The following is a 13,991-nucleotide window of genomic DNA, read 5'->3' on the forward strand; positions in this document are numbered from 1 at the left end:
GATTTACATTCGGTAAACAAAAATTTAAAAGTGTGTCACGGTAATTTAACATGCTACAGTATATATGAAAGTTACCTGAAAACCTTTCCCAATGGCTGAAAGTTGCTGAACTGAGATATTTGATTGGGATGCGGGGAATCAATAAAGTGCACTTAGTGTGGCTTAAAGTGTTATATTCAAATGACTTTAAAGCTTGGAAACCATTTTTTTTAATGGCACACTTATAAATATTGTAGAAGATGACAACTGAGTAGTGTGTGCACACTTCACTCACCTATGAACACAAACTATGGAACTCACTCCCACAGGAGGCAGTGATGGCCACCAATCTAGAAGGCTTTCAAAGAGGATTAGACAAATTCATGGAGGAGAGGGGCTATCATTAGCTACTAGACACGATGGGAAGCAGCAGCACTTCTGAATCCCAGTTGCTGGAAACCTGGGGGGAGGGAGTGCTCCTGTGCTCAGGTGCTGTTTGCAGGCTTCCCATAGGGGCACCTGGTCGGCCACTGTGATAAAACAGGAGGCTGGACTAGAGGGGTCATTGGCCTGATCTATCAGAGCTCTTGTTATGTCCTTACAACCTTCGCTGCTGGACACTACCACAATGAGTCCAACATCTCTTTTTAAACATCTATTTCTGTACTAGTTTGTCTCTTGGCTCCTATCCTTTTTCTTTCTGAAGTCTTTCTGTATGGGAGAATTCTTTGATCATGTAAAGATTTCCAATGTGGTGGGATTAAATACTCTCACCTCATCAAGCACAAAAACGAAAAAGGAACGTCTCCATGAAATGAGATGAAAGGGGCTGTCTAGCATCCTTTCCCCCTTCTTCTCCACCAGATCGATTTGTATATAATCAAGTGAGATCTGCAACATAATGTTGCACTACATCACCCCCCACCAACCCAAGACAGGTGTGGCTAACCTGTGGCCACACCAGATGCAGTTTGGCTCTATAGGTGCATGTGCAGCATACATTTAAAGAACATTCAAAGAACACATCTTCCCCCAAAGAATCCCGGTCACTGTAGTTCTCCTAAGGGTACTGGCAATTGTAGTTCTTTGAGGGGTAAACTAGAGTTACCAGGATTCTATAGGGGAAGCCATGTGCTTTAGATGTATGTTGTATATGCAGCCCAGCTCCCACCAGTGCTTAGGAATGAGAGCAGTTGAAGCCAGCAACATCTGGGCTGGCTATCATTTCTCCATCCTTGTCTGTCCAAGACGATCTGGAGGCTGGGGAAAGGAACACAGTTTTCCCAGCTACCTTAGCAGTGGAACATAAGAGCATAAGAAGAGCCTGTTCAATATCATTAATTGATATTGTTATACAGTCATACATCGGGTTGAAGTAGCTTTGGGTTGAGGGTTTTCAGGTTACGCTCTGCGGTGACCCGGAAGTAATGGAACGTGTTACTTCCGTGTTTCACCGCTCACACATGCGCAGACGCCCAAAATGACGTCATGCGCATGTGTGGAAGTGGCGAATCGCGACCCGCGCACGCGCAGGTTGCATTCGCTTCAGGATGTGAACGGGGCTCTGGAACGTATCCCGTTCACATCCAGAGGTACCACTGTAGTTTGGCTATTATTGGGGGAATATTGGAAAACTAATTTTAAAAAAAATACAAGAAAAGTAAAGGACCCCTGGATGGTTAAGTCCAGTCAAAGGCAACTATAGGAAGATCCTGCTGGATCAGGCATATGGCCAGTCTAGTCTGGCACCCTGTTCTTACAATGATCAGGTGCCTTTGCAAGCAGGACTTGAGCAAGAGAGCACTACTGTGGAGGTGGAGCATAGCCATTGTGGCAAGAAGCCATCAATAGCCTCATCCTTCTTGACTTTATCCAGTTCTCTTTTAAAGCTATCTAGGCTGGTGGCCATCACTACTTCCTGTGGCAATGAGTTCCATAGTTTATGCACTGCATGAAGTAGTACTTCCTTTTATCCTTCCTAAATCTTTCAACATTCAGCCTCATTGGATGTTCATGAATCCTGGTGTTATGAAACAGGGAGAGTGACTATTCAATATACCCTTTCTCCATACCATGCATAATTTCATAAACTTCTATCATGTCACCTCTAAATTAAAATGCCCCAAATGCCGCAACTTCTCCTCATAGGGGAGTCACTCGCTCCCCTTGAGAGTTTTGCTTGCCCTTTTCCAACTGCACAATATCCTTTTTGAGGTGAGGTGACCAGGACTGTACAGTGTACACAGTTCCAAATGCTGTTGCAACAGAACTAAAACTGGGGATCTTCTGCGTACAAAATAGATGCTCTTCCACTGAACTTATGGCTCTTCCCTATTACATTCCCTTTGCAGGATGGGTCCCTTGCTCCTGCTCACCAGCAGAATTTTGGGTTTCCTGGATTGAGAAGCAGAGGAGCTTGCCTTGTGTAAGCAGCAGTCTACGCTTGTTGCGAAACTCGGGAGAATATTCCTTTAGAGAGCTTTATAAACCAAAACCTAGCAATTGTGGGGAGCTGAAAGGAAAGCACAGCTGAGACAGAAGAATAGGGAGCCTTTTCTTTTAAATGTCTCTGAGTCGATAGGTGAGAACCAGAGGGACGCTTTGGAAGTCAACGATTGTCCTTTCACACAGAGCCCAGAAAGTTCAATGTAAAAATAGAGGACGCCACCCACCGCAGTCTGATCTTTTCCTCTTGATCCTCCTTTTAGTTTAGCCAGTTCTCTGTTTGAGGCTTGCACAGAAACTATTTCCGTGCGTTCTCAGCACCCACCTTTTCTCTTCCTTTAGATCTGGGGTAGGGGATCTTTTTCAGTCCAAGGACTCCATTTCTTTCTTGGCAAACTTCAGAGGGGGTCATGAGCCAATGGTTGAGCCAGAGGCAGAAGGGGATGGAGCAACAACTGTAGATTTTGCCTTTGTACAGTAGTCTAGCTTCATGCATTCACCAACACACACTTTCTATCCTCCATCCAGGCAAAGATGAGGCCTTATGAGGCAAAAACCACACACTTCTACCTGAAGATGCTGGAGCTTGAACCTGTCTTCATATAAAGTAGATGCTCTGCTACCAAGCTGCTATGGGAGGCATTTCTCAGCCAGAGTTGGATCCAGGAAGGATGGGGAGAGGGGCGCCTGGCATTAGCCCTCCTGATGGCCTTCTCAATGACAGGTGTATCAAAGGAAGTGGCTGGTATTTCACTGGTCAACCCTGCAATCCTGCTACAGTGGTACCTCAGGTTAAGAACTTAATTCGTTCTGGAGGTCCGTTCTTAACCTGAAACTGTTCTTAACCTGAAGCACCACTTTAGCTAATGGGGCCTCCTGCCCCCGCCACACGATTTCTGTTCTCATCCTGAAGCAAAGTTCTTAACCCGAGGTAATATTTCTGGGTTAGCGGAGTCTGTAACCTGAAGCGTCTGTAACCTGAAGCATCTGTAACCTGAGGTACCACTGTATTTATTATGGCATTCCTATCCTATATTTTTCTCCAAGGAGCTCAAGGTGGCGTACATGATTCTCTCTCCCCATCCCCACCGGCAATTTAATCCACCCAACAACCCTGTGAGGTTGGCTATAGTTTGAGAGGCAGTGGCTGGCCCCAAGGTCACACCCAGTGAGCTTTGTGGCCAAGTGGGGATTTGAACCCTGCTCTTCAACACTCTACCCACTATACCACACAGTCTGCCTTATGTATGTTTACTCAGACACAAACTTTGTTGTGGCCTTCCTGATAGGTACATTCCATATAGTATTGGAGCCTAAATTAATTGAAAACTAGCTAGATGACTAATTGATTTGCTGGGGCGGAGGGGAGAATCTTGAACTGGTTGACAGTCCTAATAATTACTAGGTACTTAAATTTTTCATTATGCTTGGTTGAATAGCTCTTATGTGCTCTTAGTGCCTGGATATGGAGTACAGGCCTTAATCATTTATTATGACACATGTCTTAAAAGGAACGTGGCAAGGAGCAGTAACAAATAAATCACTGGTGTGTGTGTGTGTGTGTGTGAGAGAGAGAGAGAGAGAGAGAGAGAGAGAAGAGAGAGAGAGAGAGAGAGAGAGAGATTTGGCCCCTCACTCCGAGACCACATAGTAGGCATGTGGGGTTCTGCCTTCCATAACAAGCTGTGAGGGCTCAGGAATTGAGATTAATAGGAAATCAGTTCAGGAACATTAAGATTGCAACATTCTGAAAGGCAGGAATTAAGAATCTGCATAGAAGTGTCTCATGTCAAAGAAGCAGAGAGGCACAAGTTGGTAAGGAGAAAGTTGGTGTAGAATGAGCACAAGCTGTGAGCCAGAAATCTCCCATTTCACATATTGCCTCAGATATGAATTTACACTGAATCAAATTCTTTCTTCCATCCCTTCCCCCACCCTCTACAATATGCACTCAAAGCACAATGTGAGGCTGTTTAGAAGCTCCCTTGCATGACCTACCGTCCTTCCCAATGCCCTAGATACTAAGAGTACCAGATAGCTCCAAGTGACCCCAGATAGCCTGATTTGGTGCAAAATTTGAATCCAGTGCACAGCCCTATTAGTTCCCTGCCAAATTTGGTTAAAAGTACTGATGTTTTGAAAAGAAGTTCTTAATTCAAAATGGCATCTGACAGTTTCCACACATAGACCAAAACCTGCTCCTCTATGTTAGGAACAATCATGACAAATTGGGCAACAATATCACAAGTGGAGTGTGAATATTTAAAGAAGAGACAGACAGACAGAGGCGGATGAACACATTTCGAATTACTTTTCCAGCGATGGCCACCAGTTTGGATGTCTTTATAAGAGGATTGGACAAACTCTTGGAAGATAAGGCTATATCAATGGGCTACTAGCCAAGATAGCTATGCTCTGCCTACTGCTTCTGAACACCATTTTCTGGAAGCTCAGAAGGGGAGTTTCCTCTTGTTCTCAGGTCCTGTTTGTAGGCTTCTCTACAAATCCTGAAAGAACAGGATGCTAGACTTGCTGGTCATTAGCCTGATCCAGCAGGGCTCTTCTGAATTATTATTATTTATTTATTTATTTATTATTATTATTATTATTTATTAAAAATATTTATTATTATTTAATAATTTATTTATATCCCCCCAATCTGTCTGGGCTTCCCCAGCCACTCTGGGCGGCTTCCAACAAAATATTAAAATACAGTAATATAGGAGATAAATAAATAAACACTATAAACAAGCTTCTCCAAGTGAGAGCGAGAGTGAAGTGTTTCTATCTCCTCACTCACCCTCCATCTTTTTTCCAAAATAACTAAATGGAAACAATTACTAAAGAAAAAAAATGGAGCGGGGGAAAGTGGTGCATTCCCCCCCCCCCAGCTGCAGGAGTTTTAAGCAACACACATGAGTTATAGTTCCGTCAGTCAGTTTTAAATTACTTTACTTGCCAAACAATTCCCTCTCCCTCTACCCGTAAACATGCTTCTCAATATTACAGCTCTATCAAATGACACTTTACATCAACATACAGCATTTCTTCCCTCTCCACGCTTGCTGATGCCATCACTGAGTTTTTAAGGAAAGCAGAGCAAATGCCTTTTAAAGTGCCCAGTAACTGGAGGTGTGGCCTTTTGTTCATATACCACTAATTTATCAAGAAGCATTTTCATGGCTTCAGATAACCTGGGGTAGGCATTATTGATTCCCACCCTCCAAGGTGCTTCATATAAGCGTATAACAATTGTCAAAGAAGAAAAATAGCCCACACAGCTATTTTATTTCAACTCAGGAACGAGAATCGGAGCAACTGCTGTTTTAAAGAGCATGCAGGATGGGAAGCAGACATCTTGCAACTGGGAGACAAAGCTGGTTAGTAGACAGGAGCAGAAATGATGACTTTTATAGAGTAAGAGGGAACGCCATTGGTCCCTTGTGTCACCTGACAAGCTGCTTAGCCAGCTAATAGGACTTAGCCTGGCAGGTAGCAGCAAGCTGCAGCACCTCCCTTTTTGGCCAGAGGGCACCAAAGAGCAACCTTTAAACATCTGGAGGAACCCTCACCAGCTTCTACTTTCAGATATTGCCTCAGTGGTAGAGGACAAAAGGTTTTTGACTGCGAGAACCCATAATTTGAGATCCTGTATTACTTAAATCCGTTTTTGACCTTGTAGACTCAGCTTTACAGTTTTGTGAATGCTATATTTACTTATGGTCCATTTATTAAACTTATTAGTCACTGTTTTGACAGGGCAACTTGCAACAACAAATAAATAACATACAGTAAAGCTACCACAAAACACACCATAGTGAAATCTAAATCACATTCGTATTTTACAATGGCAAACCTGGCACACATGGAAGGAGGCAACAGATAATTAAAAGCCAAAGGCCTGGCTTTTTTTTAAAAAAAAATTTGCCTAACATTTAAGGGGAAGAGCATTCCACAAGCGGGGAGCCACCACCAAAAAGGTCTGTTCTTGTGCTGCCACCCTCTGGACCTTATATGGAGCAGGCACACAGAGAAGGGCCTCAGATGACAATCGCAGGGTCTGGATTGGTTTATAGGGGGAGAAGTTTTGCATATGACATACCTGCATGCCCAGTATTTATTTTTATTTTTTTAAAAAATATTAAACTATCTCACAGTAAAAATTGTAAATACACATGGGCTTATTGGCTGCTCTGAGTGGCCCCCATGAAAAAGCATAGAAAAATGGCCGGCTGGGCAGAATAACCTTTAGAAAACAGACTCACACAAATTTTATTTTTATTTTTTTATATATAATATTTATTAAAGTTTCAAAAAAATTACAAAAATAAGGAAAAAGAAAAAACAGAAAATACAAAATACAGAAAAAGTAAAAACAGTTAAAAAGAAATCCATCTTTCCATAACTTGTCTTTCATTTACTTATTTCCTTGACCTCCTCACACCTCCCTTTTTTGTATTCTAGTTCAATTGATTGTTTCAGCAAGTCCTTTCCATTCTTGTATTTATCTTATTAATTTATCTTAATATATTGTAACTTTACATTCTGACCTATTAACAACCCATTCTTCCTTAACCCTATATAACATTACTGCAAAAACCACATTACTTCATTCCAACATCCTTTTCACATCCCTTAATTTTACAATGTTTCTGTAGATAGTCTTTAAATTTCTTCCAATCTTCTTCTACCGACTCTTCTCCCTGGTCTCGGATTCTGCCAGTCATTTCCGCCAGTTCCATATAGTCCATCACTTTCATCTGCCATTCTTCCCGGGTGGGTAGATCTTGTGTCTTCCAATACTTCGCTATAAGTATTCTTGCTGCTGTTGTTGCATACATAAAAAAAGTTCTATCCTTCTTTGGCACCAGTTCTATCCTTCGTTGGCACCAATTGGCCAACCATGCCCAAGAGAAAGGCCTCTGGTTTCTTCAGGAAGGTATATTTAAATACCTTTTTCATTTCATTATAGATCATCTCCCAGAAAGCCTTAATCTTTGTGCACGTCCACCAAAGGTGAAAGAATGTACCTTCAGTCTCTTTACATTTCCAACATTTATTATCGGGCAAATGATAGATTTTTGCAAGCTTGACTGGTGTCATGTACCACCTGTATATCATTTTCATAATATTCTCTCTTAAGGCATTACATGCCGTAAACTTCATACCTGTAGTCCATAACTGTTCCCAGTCAGCCAACATAATGTTATGTCCAACATCTTGAGCCCATTTAATCATAGCAGATTTCACCGTTTCATCTTGAGTATTCCATTTCAACAGCAAGTTATACATTCTTGACAAAATGATTAAAAGCAGCCAAATGAATTACTGGCCAGTAGAAACAACAAAAAGCCCAAACAGCAGTCAGATCCCACCCCCGGTTAATTTTGATTTTTGGGGTATATCTTCTAGTAGTCATTCCATTACAGTAATAATCAATTGAGCGTGGAAGTAGGCTTCATAACATACCCTTAAATAACTGGTTCAATAAAGTTACATTCCTAGAATAACAGAATCACAGAACTATAGAGTCAGAAGGGACCCCAAGGGTCATCTAGTCCAACCCCCTGCTATGCAGGAATCTGGCCCATAGCCATCCCTGGGTGGGCTCAAACCACCAACCTTCTGGTTAACAGCCAGACATACTGACCCTTTGTGCTACAGAGACCAATGCCCCAAACAGTCCAAAATCTTACACTAGATGCTTAGTACTGCTAATTCTGGAATATAGCTATAATGGAGGAAATCACACATAATTTGAGATTTCTACAAGGACTAGAACCTCCAGACCCTTTGTATATGATATGGCCTTCATGCCATACGTATACAGTGGAACCATAATTCACAAGACAGCCCTTGCCACAAGCCTGGCAAATCTGGAACTACAGTAGACTTGATGATCTGATAACGTTGATAGTCTTTACTTGGACTCTACTATTTTAAACTCATGTGCAACTACTCATTCTGTGTGTGCATTTTACAGTTTTTGTTTTTCATCTTTAAACTTTTGCCCGTTGTTATAATTGTTTTCTCTGTTTTATATACATTATAAAATGGGGGGGGGGGAAACTTTACCAAAAAACAAAGTTACATTCATTGCTCTCAGAGAAATTGGCATGTCATATTTGAACAGCTAGGGGTGATGCTGATCCTTCCAATTTCTTTTCTTTTTTTAAAATAATATTTATTAAAGGTTTAAAGATTACAGAAAAAAAGAAGAATGAAAAAATGAAAAATTAAATACATAAGAAAAAAAGCAAAAAACAATACAGTAAAACAGAAAAAAGAAAAAAAGCATTTAAAAACACATCCAATATTTCCATATCTTTATCTTTCATTTACTTGTTTCATCGACTTCCTCACACCTCCCTTTTTTTGTATTCTAGTTCAATTAGCTGTTTCAGCAAATCCTTTCCATCTTACTCAATTTTTGTTCCATAATTTATCTTAACCCAATCTAACCTTAAATTTTCCACTTTGACCCATTAACAATCTATTTTTTCTTAATTCTTTATAACCTTTCTGCTAAAGCCATGTAACTTCATTCCAGCATCCTTCTAACATTCCTTAATTTTACAGTATTTCTGTAAATAAACTTTATTTTTTTTCCAATCTTCTTCCACCGACTCTTCTCCCTGGTCTCGGATTCTGCCAGTCATTTCCGTCAGTTCCATGTAGTCCATCAACTTCATCTGCTATTCTTCCCGGGTGGGTAACTCTTGTGTCTTCCAATGCTTTGCGATAAGTATTCTTGCTGCTGTTGTAGCATACATAAAGAAGATCCTTCCAATTTCACCTCTATTTATTAGCTATATGGCATTGCATCCACACGTGTGCCAAATGCCTTTGCAATTTGATTTTAAAATATTGTAAGTTGCTTTGAGTTGCTGTGATAAAAAAAAGCAACAAACAAATTTCACAAATAATATTTATTTATCTATTTGGTGTCTATAAACAGACCATACCTTTTCCTGTTTTCCTGTTGCCTTCATTGTAAAATATAAGTTTTTAGATACCCCATTTATAATTTTATAATAATTTTATCCATTTCATACACTCTTGATTTCTTCTTCTGACTTTAATATCAAAAACCCCTTTGTGTTAAATGTGTTAAATGTATTATTTTGCTGTTAATATTTGTTTTTCTCTTTGCCTGAATTGTCTGGTTTTTTCCTTCTTCAATAATATATTTGTTTTAAGAAAACATCCAGATCTTGACAGGACCAAGTTGGCAAATATTTCCATAAAACAGTTTCCGTTAATTTTTTTTTTTTTTAAATTCAAGTATTTGATAGCTAACTGGCTGCTGTTGATGCCTTGGCTTTAGAGACCTGAAATTTTAAAAAAGCAACACAGGGTCTTTTACCTTCCATATACAATGGTACCTCAGGTTAAGAACTTAATTCGTTCTGGAGGTCCGTTCTTAACCTGAAACTGTTCTTAACCTGAAACACTTTAGCTAATGGGGCCTCCCGCTGCTGCTGCGCTGCTGCAGCGCGATTTCTGTTCTCATCCTGAAGCAAAGTTCTTAACCTGAAGCACTATTTCTGGGTTAGCGGAGTCTGTAACCTGAAGCGTATGTAACCCGAGGTACCACTGTATTAAAGAAAAGCGAATGAGGATTTCCCCCTTTTGATTGCACACAATATCTTTTTATTTAATGCCAAGAGGCTTGAGAGGGGAGGATGGCAAACCACCTCTGATTCAAAGATAACAATGAAGAAACAGAAAACCACAACAAAAAACTTCCGCAGACAATAATCATCTGCATCCCAAACTGGTCAAGAATTGCAGCATCGAAGGGAATAGGAAAACATCAAATAATTTCATCAGCTTGAAATGGGGAGGCAATGGGCATGGGACTTTAGAGGCAGTGAGCAGGACTCCAAATCTAAACCAGTCTTCTTGGAGTGACTGAATGCGTTTTCTCAATGCAAGTGGATAAAATAAAGCACCCCCCTTTTCTCTTTTTCATTTCCTTTCAAATAATCATTTGTTTCAAAGAATACCGGGTGAATGCGAGAGGGAGAAGGAGAGAGATTCTTCTCCGGCCAAGTTCACAAACGCAGTGGGAATTTAAAATACCTCCAAGAGGAAATTGCATTTAACCTATGTGTGGTGTTTGTCAGGGATTCTTCCACACCTGAATCAGAGAAAGGGCTTCAATGTGCTAAACTCAACAATGAAGTTGCATCTAAGTCTTGGATTCATGATGGGTCCATCAGTCCCTTCGCACATATTTGAATTCCTTTGCGACTGTGCAATAAGGTTACTGTGTAATAAGGTTAAAATTTAAAGGGACAAGCTGTCAAAACCTCTGCTGTCAAAGCTGTTGCACCACAGCACCCCTTGTGGCTGCCCCGTTGAAGTAGCAGGCAATGCTACTGAATTCCGTGAATGGGGTTGCCTGCTGCGCAAATGTAGCAAGCAGCCCAGCTGGGTACTGATTCTGTCTATCTTAACTGGAAACAATTAGTCAAGCCTGTTTAACTGAGGAAATTGTGTCTATATGAATGAAATGCTGTTTAAAACGGTTTGTAAATGCTTTATTCTGTATAACTTAACTTGCAAAATCTCATGCACACTCCTGCATTCTGGGAAACTGCTGCTGTCATAATAACCCCCTGAGCATGGGAGCAGGTAGGCTGCAACCTGTCAGGGGAAGAGTTTGGGCAGGGTTCCTCCAACACAAAGGATATTGATGGAGGTGACTGATAATATATGTAGCAATGTTTGCAGATGAATGAATAGGATGTACCATTTTGTTGGTTGTTCACAATGTCTTCTGAACGGAACTTGCTGAAATTGTTCTGAAAGTCAATGCCTCAAGTAAATTCTACGTGGAAAAGTGTAAGACCTGCAGTCCATAACTGTCCTGATTGACACATTATAATTTTGACCTGACTGACCTACTGTACACCCGATTGGTGATGTATCCTTGACGTTTTCGTACGTGTCCCTGATGTCTCTGAGATGGGATTTCTTGCAGTTTTGCAGGAAATGTAAACCTTTAAAAGGCAGAGCACACTTTGTCTGGGGTTCTCCTTTCTGTACCTTTAGAGAGGTCGGATCTTTGATGCAACAAATAAACGACAAAAGGCTTAAGAGCCCACATCACTTTGGATATTTTCCTGGTTGTCTTCCCTTTTATTTCCACTCTGATCAAGGAACCTGGCTTCTAGCAAAGTACCTCAGGTAAGGTGCCAGCTCTAAAGTGAGCCCTGATTTCATGTATCAGGTTAGATATATAGTGGAACCTCGGTTTTCGAACGTAATCCGTTCCGGAAGACCGTTCGACTTCCGAAACACTCGACAACCGAGGCCGGTCAGCAAATTCCTTTTAAAAAATGGAGAAACACGCCTCAGAAGCCGTTCGACTTTTGAGGTGCGTTCGAAAATGGAAACAGTTACTTTCAGGTTTCCAGCATTCATGTTCCAAATTGTTTGGATTCCAAGACGCTTGAAAACTGAGGTTCCACTGTATTGAGCTGCTTAGCAAGAAACAAGATGAGGCAGTCTCTTAGCTTAAACAACTATTTGCAAAGCTTTATGCTCTCTTGCGTTTCATTCTATTTGTGTATATTGCGGCACACTGCCTCTATATTCTATATGAGCGGGCAGTATATAATCATTTTTATAAATAAAGAAGTAAAGAACATAAGAGCCTGCCAGATTAGGTCAGTGGTTCATCAAGTCCAGCATCCTGTTCTTATGGTGCTCAAGCCCATGATGGGAAGCCCACAAGCAGGACCTGAGTGCACAGTACTCCGCCCCCCGAGGTTCCCATTAAACGGGCACTTAGAGGCATAGTGCCTCCAACAGTGGAGGGAGAAGATAATAATAACGTGGCTGGTGGCTCTGGCCAATGGCCCATCTAGTCCAGCACCTTGTTCTCTCAGTGACCAACCAGGTGCCCCAAAGGAAAGCTGGCAAGAAGGACCCAAGCGCAACAGCAACTCTCCCCTTTCTGACTGGTGGCAACTGGTATTATTTAGAGCAGGGTTCAGCAAACTTTTTCAGCAGGGGGCCGGTCCACTGTCCCTCAGACCTTGTGGGGGGCCAGACTGTATTTCGGGGGAAAAAAGTATGCAAGAGCACCATGAGCCCCGGTGGCTGCTTACCTGTGTCTTGCGAGCAGCAGGGGCTGGTGGCGGCAGAGGGACGATGAGTGGTGCGAAAGGGCTGGCTCCGGACAGGGGCTGCTTAAAATTGCGCCCAGCCAACCGCAGCTCAGCAAAGCCCAGCCCCCTTCCTCCTCTAGGCAGGGCAGGGAGAAGCCAGAAGGAGGGAGGGAGGAGGCACTGCTGCCACTGCCATGTGAGGGAGAGGGAAAGAACGTGTGCGCTGGCGATCCACACGGCGATTCCTGGATCGTCTGCAGGACCGATCCAGAAGGCATTTGGGCCTGATTTGGCCCGCATACCTTAGTTTGCCAACCCATGATTTAGAAGCATACTGCCGCTGATGGAGGGAGAACATATCCATGTGCCATTGTTAGCCTTATCTTCCATGGATTTGTCCAATCCTCTTTTAAAGTCTCACAAGTTGGTTAGCATCACTGTCCCTTGTGGGAGCAAATGACATGGTTTAATTTTGAGCTGTGATATGATTTCATAGAATCACATCTTCCAACATTCAGTTTCATTGGATACCCCCCAGTTCAAATATTATGAGGGGCAAAAACTTCTCTCTATCCATGCATTTTATTTACTTCTATCATGCACGCTATCACTTCTGCATTCTGTTAATCCTCAGACTTCTAGGTTTTTGGGGTGGGGTTGTTGTTTTTTTGGCTCAAATGGAAAACACCAAAAGGGCAGCAACTATACAAGTACAAACTTAAAGGCCTCCGGTTAGAAAATTAAAAGTTGTTTGCCGTGGCTTGGTGGCTTAATCAGCCAATCAATATTGTTCACAGGGCAGGCAGGGAAGGAGCGGAAAGTCAGTATGAAAAATGCATGAGGGGTGAAGGGAGACCTGAAAGCAGAAAATTAAAAAGCCAGCCTGTTACATTTGTCCAATATCAGCAGAGAAATTAAAGTGGTTTGTGGTGTGTGTGAGCGAGCAAAGGAACTCTCAGACTTGCTGGGGGGGAAAGGTGGGAAAGGAGCAGAAATATGTATACCTGCTGAGGGTTCCTAGCTTGCAAAAACAAACAAACCACCCCTGCCTTAAGTTAATTAAGTTGCTTCCTTAAAAAGGCGTTTTGCAACTTGTGATATCTGCAAGGTCTACAAAACCAAAATATTTCTTCCTTTAATGGGGACCTACTGAAAATCAATTTTATGTCTGTGTTCTGACTAGTAGAGCCAACATTGAACAGATGGGGGAGCTTTACTGTGATAGTATCTGGGTAAACTTTAACAGGTTTCCCCCTTATTATATAATGGAAATAGCACAGCCCCCAACACAGGACACACAGGAGTCATATAGGAGCACAGGAAACTGCCTTGCATGGAGTCAAACTATTGTCCACCTACCCCAAGAGCTGCTGACCTGTGGATCTCCATTTGTACCACCCCAGATAGCGTGGCCAAAGGTCATGGGTGATGGGAGTTGGGAATCCC

Source organism: Podarcis raffonei, chromosome Z (assembly GCF_027172205.1).
Source record: "Podarcis raffonei isolate rPodRaf1 chromosome Z, rPodRaf1.pri, whole genome shotgun sequence".
NCBI lineage: Eukaryota > Metazoa > Chordata > Lepidosauria > Squamata > Lacertidae > Podarcis > Podarcis raffonei.